General features: G+C 38.7%; 1 non-coding gene across 1 annotated transcript; it reads right to left on the bottom strand.

Moving 5' to 3' along the window:
- Positions 1-997: 997 nt before the first annotated feature.
- On the bottom strand, positions 998-1161 carry LOC128567142 (U1 spliceosomal RNA). Its single transcript, XR_008374795.1, has one exon. It is a non-coding gene; the product is annotated as a U1 spliceosomal RNA (small nuclear RNA).
- Positions 1162-8829: the final 7668 nt, after the last annotated feature.

Here is an 8829-nt window from a genome sequence, read left to right as displayed (position 1 = left end):
GGGACATAGATTTTAGTATAATTTAAAACTTTGCAATAGCCAAATATATTTCCTATAATTTTCACAGCTAATAAAACTGACAACGATTCACTTCAGAAACACTTAAGCTTGGTAAGTGCCTCTAATGTGCTTTGTGGAGGTTTAGCCGGTAGCAGTAATAAACCCAAAGTAACAGAAACGCAAACTACACGTGGCTTTGTATGTCCTTCACCTACAAACCACGCCAAGAAAAAAATGTTTTTTTAGAGGTGGTAGGTCAGGTAGGGCCTTCCGTGTTACTATTTGCCCATCTTTAGTGAGCTGCCTCAGGGGCTAAAATGGTTGTTCTGTCTTCAGTTATTATGTCTGCATTCTAAGTGGAAGGAAGGAGGGAAAAGAATGGGGCCTCATCACTTCCCTTTCCATGAGACTTTCCAGAAGTTCAGCACAGCCCTTCGGCTTACATCTCAGTTGCTGGAACTGAGCCTAACTTGAGAAAAGTCTGGGAAAGGTAGATTTTATATGTGAACAGTGTGCTAGGATGAAAAGTGGTCCCTACTAAAGGAAGAAGGGGTGGGTGTTACAAAGAACTGCATCTCTGCCAGTCTTTGTCCTTTCGCCTCGTTATGATTCCCCTGCAGTGCTCTGACCTGATCACAAGAGGTTCACTTTCTTGATCCTTCTGTATTCTGGCCTATCAGTTCCCACGTCTTCTCTTCTTTCTCTTAGCAGCTCACGCAATCCAGAGTATCATCTGTCCTGGTTACTTTTTCATGGGCATCCTCAATCCCCTTCACCACCACCCTTCACTGCACTCAGTGGTCAGGCTCTAACTCTGGTTCTACCATATGCCTTCCCCACTTTCACATATGAGCACTCCAGTGTTCTGGAGGTTATAATAAAACTGTAGGGATTGATGCCATAACAGTCCTTGGATTCCCCTATCAGTCAGCTCCTTGGCTCTGCCCACAAATGCTTTTTATTCTTTTTTTTCTTCTTCATCTTTTTTTTTTTTTTTTAGGGGAAAGCGTGAACGCAGTCCCCCACTACCACAAATTATGCAGTCGAGTTTCCCACATTTGGGGAAATCACAGGGGTCAGCACATCCGGAGTGCAATGGATAAGCCTCACCCTGGGAAAACCACCCTTGTGATCATGGTATCTCCCCTGCCCACAAATGCTTTTTATTACATCATGGTTATCTCTCTAGCCCAAGTCTCTCCATGGCTGGTCTGAACCTTAATCCTTTCTCTGAAAGGTATGGGTCTCCTCACTCAGGAGGAGTGCCTCCTAAAGCTTCCAAAGGGGAAAAAACCAAAATTGGGGCCATCAACAGTTGCTATAGGTGGTGTTTACTGAGGATTTGTTAAGACCAAATCCTATAGGTGTTAAATGCTTTAAGTGGGTTGTTCCATATAAACCTTGCAACTCAATAAGGAGTTATTGATACTCCCAAAGACAACCTCATATTCCTAGGATAAACATGTCTTGATCATGATGTGTTGTCTTTTTAATGTATTATCAAATTCTATTTGCCAACATTTTGTTTAGATTTTTTGCATCGATGTTCAGGAGGAATGTTGGCAAATAAATATTAATAGAAAAATTATAAAATAGCCCATCATACTCCATAGTTTCTTTTTTAGTTTTTAAATGTTTTTATATCACCTTTATTCATTCATGGCAGTTTCTTTTTAAAAGTGGAAATTTTATTGGCCATTTTGCTAATAAAATTATTTCTTAGTCATTTGGAAAATATGTATTTAATGTGTTTTAAAGCTTTCTGCAAAAAGGATCCTGCCTTCTGGATCCTCTACCAGCATGGTGGCAGAATCCTCAAAGCTGGAAGTCATCTGCAGCTACCCTTCCCTGGCTGGGGTATTCCCATTTTAAGAGCTAGATGGACCTAAATTGTGGAGGCAGTGACCTCCTTCCAGCATTCCAATGAGCTCAGCAGTCAGAGGTCCCTGGAGTGTACCAACAAGCTGTTAATCCGGGTATGAAATCTTTTGCCTCATAAAACAAACATCCAGCAGTAAAAGTATTTCTAGCATTTGCTTCACATTTAACTCTCAAACCTGAACTTTAAGAACAAAGCTATCCATTTTGAATCAGAAAAACAAAAAGAATCAAAACCTGATACGAACTCAAAGTAATTGAGTGTTTTTTCAGAAGGTTTAAAAATATTCTTATATCATCAAAAAGGTCACTAAAGCATAAGTACCTAGTTTCCTTCTTGAGGCTCAAACACCAAATAAAATCAATAAATACAGTTTACAATTCAGAATGATAGAGTTCATTGTTAATTTGGCATAAATATAACTTTGTAAATTCCCCATCCTGCCATATTTTAGCGCACTGGTAGTTGTTTGTGCATATTTACAGTTACTTGGCTACAGAATTTTGCCCAAATAGAATAAGTGGCTAAAATAATTAGATTGCCTAAATTGTGGTCTAATTCATAACAAAATACTGATGATGAGGGATTTGAAATTCATAAGGTCTATATATACTGGTCTTTCTATAATCCAGTCAATTGAAATTATATAAACTGGAATGTAAAATTCCTCTAAATATAATTATAAACAACAAATGCAATATGAGGGGTATAAACCTTAACAGCAATTCATGTGAAAAATAAAAATAACTTCTCTTTTTTCTTACTTTTTATTGAATATAACCTGAAAATCCCACAAAGGGAAAAACAAACAAAAAAGTGATGCCATCTAAGCACAGTGCTCAGAGCAGGGAAATTATCCATATTTCACGCTGATTCCAGAAGATAAACAGGGACTCTATCAAGCTAGAGTATACCCAGGGAAAGTCCCAGAAGAGGCAGGCTTCCAAATCTTCCCTTAGGATAAGCTACGCTCTTGAGGGGCATTGCATTTAGGGTTTTCCTTTATTGTTCTGGGCAATGCAAACATTTTCACAAGTGATAGCACTATGAATACAACTGAGGAGGAACATCTTCATTTTTTTTTTTAATAGTATGCTTATTTTTCTGATGTATTTCTGGAGCAAGAGTGGAAGGTCATAAGCCACAGAGTTGTCAGGCACCATCATACACAGGGGCTCACACGTAAGACTAGGGACTCTGGACTGATTGTGGTGTGATAGCGTGTTAGTCCGGTATAGGAGAACAGAAACCTCTTCGGTTTCTGTTGAAGGAAAAAGCGACTGTGTTCAGTGAATTTGATGTTCATAAAACTTTTGGAAGGACTGGAGAAGCAGGGTGTCAGACAGACCTCCAGGAATGACTTCCACAGAAAGTGCCCCTCAAGGGTGCACCAGGGAAAGAAGGCGGGGGATCAGGGTACACTGCCCTTCATCTGGAGCACAGCTTCCTTCAGGGACCAGGAAGCTGCTCCTTCTGCAACTGCTTATCTATTTCCACTAAGCTGGTTCCTGGACACTAGGATGCTGCTGCAGAGAGCAAAATCAAAACAAGAAACAGCCTATACTGTTCACCCTGGGGCCACCGCAGCAGCATTTAAGGCATCCGCTGGACAGCCGGGGTCATTTCTGCCTTCATCTTAATTGGCAGAGTCTAATGTGTGTCCAGAACGTAATTGCAAGGTAGGTTTAAGCTCTGCATATTGGAGAGGTTTATAATCAATGCTGAGTGTTGATCTGCAATTCCAAGTAAGAGTCCACAGTGAGAGCAGAGCAGTGACAGGATTTGACATACCTTTTCCACAGCACACGGGGGTTACAGTGGGGAAAGGACAGCAAGAGAGAGGGTAGGAGGGGATGCTGGAAGCCCAGCTGGAGACCACAGAAATAGGTCAAATGAGAAAGGATGGGGAGCCTGGGGATGACGAATTTTTCTTCTTGCTGAGTTCTTAGTCTCATAAATCAAAGAATGAATTCACAGAACACAGACAAGCAACAGTGATAGAGTGTAGTTCATTAGAGGACAGAAAAGCTTCTTATACAATGGAAGGGAACCCGAAGAGGTTGCTGCTGCAGCGCCTTTGGGGGAGCTTTTATGCCTGTTGTGCCCACTCACACTTTGCTAGCAAACACTGTTGGGTCTTTCCCACCTAGCTAGCTTTCATTGCTTGGTTTCTTTAAACCGTAACTGAGTGGCCTCTGTTGATTGGCCCTCTCTTTGGGCCAGCGCGCCTCTCCCACCCAATCCCCGAGGGGCAGTCCCTCCCCCAGCATGCCCTGCCTAGCAACAGCCAGTGACCAATGGCTGCACAGGTCGCTCTAGCCGACTCCCTCCCCATTCTTCTCCGCCCAGTTTCCCAGTCCCAGGGTAAAGCCTTCTGGCTTCTATCAGTGGTAGATATAGGCGAAGGTGAGAAGACTGGGAAGATTTGGGGTAACTGAAGGTAAAGTCTAAAGCATCTGCGGCTAGAGTGAATATGGATTATAAGAAAAAAAAGAGATAAGCCTGAAACCAAAAGTTTTGTCCTAAGTAGTTCAATATCCCTCACTGAGGTGAGGACTTTGGTGGGAAAATCAGATTTAGTTGAGGAAAACAGAAGCTACAAATGGAGATGTCGCATAGGTTAGGGAGAGAGAGGTGGCTAACATCCTCACCACATGGCATTTAATGTCATGAGACCAGATGACATTCAACTATGTAGGCTACATTGAGGGGCAAACGTACAAGCGGAGTCCTGGGACACTCCACTGTTGAGCTGACAAGTTGAACAGGAGCAAAGGAGAGTGACAAAGGTTGAATAATAAAATAGGGGAATTGACACAGAGGAGTGTTCCAGAAGAAAAAGAGAGTCAAAAAGGAGAAGCCGTCGCTTGTATCAAACACTGCTAGTGGCCGCATCACGTAAGCAGTGGGAATTGATCAGCAGATTTGACAACGTAGAGGTCACAGATCTAGAATGGTGGGGAGCAGGGGATCCTAACTGAAGTTCAGGAAACAAAGCAAGTATAGACAATTGTCCTTCAAGACAATTTACGGTAAAGGAGAGGAGAGAAATGATTTAAGAGCTGGATGTTTGGATTAAGAGATTTTTTTCTTTCAAATTTGGGAATAATAAAGTAGGTGTGCTTCCTCGTGAGAATGATCCAGCAGTTGGGGAGAACTTTAGGCTGGTGCACAGGTTTTGGAAACTGCTTTTTCTGCTTCACGATGTCAGCATTTTTTTTCACATTAATTTAATTGTTATGGATGGGCTTAATGGCTACATTACACTCCACGGTGTAAATGCAGTGATTTTAGAAGGCTTTTCCTTATGTTATAGATTTGAGTTATTCAGCCTTTTATTTGCTGCTACAAATATGGAAGCATGTCTTTGTATTTGTTTACCTTTATTTTATTGCATTATTTTATTTCCAACCAAGGATTTAAATACTTTAAAGTCTCATACATTGAAATATTTGCTTTCCAAAAATCACGTTCCATGTTTTCAATTTGAAATTTAAACATGTTTATTTCAAAGAAAATCTCAAATGACTTTTTTCTTTTTTTTTTTTGCAGTTTTTGGGTGGGGCTGGATTTGAACCCACTACCTCTGGCATATGGGACCGGCGCCCTACTCCTTGAGCCACAGGCACCACCCCTTAGATGACTTTTTTAGACCCCACTTTTAGCTCACTGTCATGCTGATGGGTTGGCAGATTATTGGAGGTTCAGAAGAATGCTGGACGTAGCTCTCTCTCACTTTAACAGGATTGTTTAGAAGCAGTTGCCAAAGTTTCACTGGTGGTGTACTTTTTCTTGATATGTATATTATTTTATGTAATTCTTCAATGAAAGAGCAGAGTTACACTGAAAAGAAAGCATAAAGCATATTTGTTTAAATGAGGGCTTTTATCTAAAACTTTCAGTTGCTATCTATGGAACTGATTAATGTTTTTTATCTTTTTAACGCAGGATATTTTCAGCAGTCATTGTTTTTGCTTCAAAATGGGGATGAAAATTGGAGTCTTTTTCTAGTTACTTCAAAATGGAAAGGAAGTGAATAAGTATTTAGTAAGCGGTTTGACAATTAAGTTCACAAACTCATCCCAGAAAAAGCACTGCACAGCTCGCTGCTGAATATCACTATGGTCACCATCAAAGTACTCTCCTTGGGAAGCTATGCTCCAATGCCAGCTCCTAATACACCCTTGAAAGCAATTTTGGAACTCCTTTTCTGGAAGAGACATCAGAGCTTTTGTCATATTATCCTTGATGTCCTGATGTCACTAAAATGTTTTACTTTCAATATTTCCTTTATCTTTGGGTAAAGAAAAAGTAAGTGGGGGTCAGATCAGGTGAAGAGGGGGGGTGTTCCAATATAGTTATTTGTTTACTGTTTAAAAACCACGCAGGTTGGCGCCTGTGGCTCAGAGGGGTAGGGCCCTGGCCCCCATATGCCGGAGGTGGTGGGTTCAAACCCAGCCCTGGCCAAAAACTGCAAAAATAATAAAATAAAATAAAATAATAAAATAAAATAAAATAAAATAAAAACAAACCCTCACAGACAGTGCCCTGTGAGCTGGTGCATTGTTGTGATGCAAGAGCCATGCCTTTCCCATGCCAAAATTTCTGGTTAAGATTTTCTTGTTTCTGTGTGGATGTTTACTTGGGCTGCTATGGTTTTCACAGTCAGATGATGATTTTGACTCACAATTCAAGGAATTTTTGCAAAGTTTTTGTCATATTTTTATTTATTTATTTTTTTATTAAATCATAGCTGTGTACATTAGTATGATCATGGGGCACCATACACTTGGTTCCTAGACCGTTTGACACATTTTCATCACACTAGTTAGCATAGCTTTCCTGGCATTTTCTTAGTTATTTTGCTAAGACCTTTACATTCCACATTTACTAAGATTCACAATTCTGCTTGTTACTGGCAACCCTGACCCATCTTCATTCTTCTGAGGGGAGACCCTTTCTCTCTCCTCAACAAAACATTTATGGCATTATTCCCATAAATTTGAACTACCATGTCCCTGATTTCACTTCCACTCTTGCCCAGTTTAATAAAAAAATGTAATGTTTGTTCATTGCCATAATTCAAGCTCCGACATTCTTGTAGCAGCACACAAAAACACACAGCAGCAATAATGAACACCACTCAGCAAGACACTGCCCCACATTGACATGAAGTCAGCTCTGAGATGGTGATACACCAAGGTCATGAAACTTACCCAGTAGTTTGTATAGTGGTGCCAACGTAAGTGCACAGTGGCAAGTTCACAAACCTAATTGTTAGACCGCATATATAATTGTTTGGGTGAGAATAAAGGAAATGAATTATAAATATCATAAAATAAATTATATATTAATAAAATATAAATGATAATATTAAAAATAAGTAAAATTATAAGTATTATGAATTATAATTTATTATAAGTGATTTTAAAATTGTACACACATTTCATTAAAATATAAATATTTATGTAAGTCATAAATATCTGAATCAGGTAGAATCTAATATTCTGCAGCTGAAAAAGTTATTTCTGAATTTGTGTGTTAAAATTAAAGAGAGGGAAAGATCTACTTCTCAGCTGTTTCCCTGGTTTACCTCCAAAACATACAATTACCTATAATCTCACATTTTTGGAAGCCATAATTCCTGTGAAATTATAAATGGTCACAATCGCAAAAGAACCATGTTGGTGTTTTACTGATTTTGATACACTAAAATAGATATAATTTGTAGTTTTCTTTAAGTTTCTAAACATTATTTGCACAGTATAAGTGGTCTTAAAGATTAAAGGTGTTTTTGTTTCTGATAATGAAACACAGTTAGAGCATTTTACAATCATTAGAGATTCTGTATAAAAGTCCTAAAGAAAAATTGCTTGACAATAATGTAAAGCTTTTTAAAAACAAGGTTCCTTTCTGTGTAAGTACTGATTTCTTATTTGTACTTCCAGAATGTAAAAAATAGCTCTGAAAATTAAAAATCTTTTTATAATTCATTTGGCCACTAAACTTGATCTGACCTGAATTTATTTGACCTAACTGCCATGAGGCTATAATTAGTCTTTATCTATCCCACGTTATGTAAATACTCATACATTTCTGTGCAGTGATATTAATGTATTTAAGTACTGGTGCTGCCTTAGAACACTGCTAAAACATTCTGAATACTGAAGCACCTATGACTACTGCATTGCAGAAGAGGAATTATGAATTTACATACTTTTCATTTTCAAGTCTAATATATTGCTCTTTAACTTTCCTTTTCTGAAAATAATTGGTGGAATTTTCAGGACACCTTGATATTAGAGTTCTGGAATGTAGTCAAACTTTAAATTAGAATTAACTAATACTCCAGATACAAATACTCTAGAGGGCCAAAATAAAGGGGGGGTAAAAAACAAAAAATAGAATTAACTAGTACTATATTCCTATTTTTTTCCTCTATTGAAATTCATTATACCCAATAAAATAGCAAAAGGATTTTAATTATTAATATGGTACATGTATACCATGGAATATTATGCAGCCTTAAAGAAAGATGTAGACTTTACCTCTTTCATGTTTACATGGATGGAGCTGGAACATATTCTTCTTAGCAAAGTATCTCAGGAAAGGAAGAAAAAGTATCCAATGTACTCAGCCCTACTATGAAGCTAAATTATAGCTTTCACATGAAGGCTATAACCCAACTATAGCACAAGACTATGAGGAAAGGGCCAAGGAAGGGGAAGGAGTGGGGAGGGAGGTTGGGGTAGAGGGAGGGTAATGGGTGGGGCCACATCTACAGTGCATCTTAGAATGGGTACAGGCGAAACTTACTAAATGCAGAATACAAATGTCTACATACAATAACTAAGAAAATGCCGTGAAGGCTACGTTGAACAGGTTGATGAGAATATTTCAGATTGTATATGAAACCAGCACATTGTACCCCTTGATTGCACAAATGTACA

Source organism: Nycticebus coucang, chromosome 15 (assembly GCF_027406575.1).
Source record: "Nycticebus coucang isolate mNycCou1 chromosome 15, mNycCou1.pri, whole genome shotgun sequence".
In the NCBI taxonomy this organism is placed as follows: domain Eukaryota; kingdom Metazoa; phylum Chordata; class Mammalia; order Primates; family Lorisidae; genus Nycticebus; species Nycticebus coucang.
This window is presented reverse-complemented; position numbering and strand designations above follow the sequence as displayed.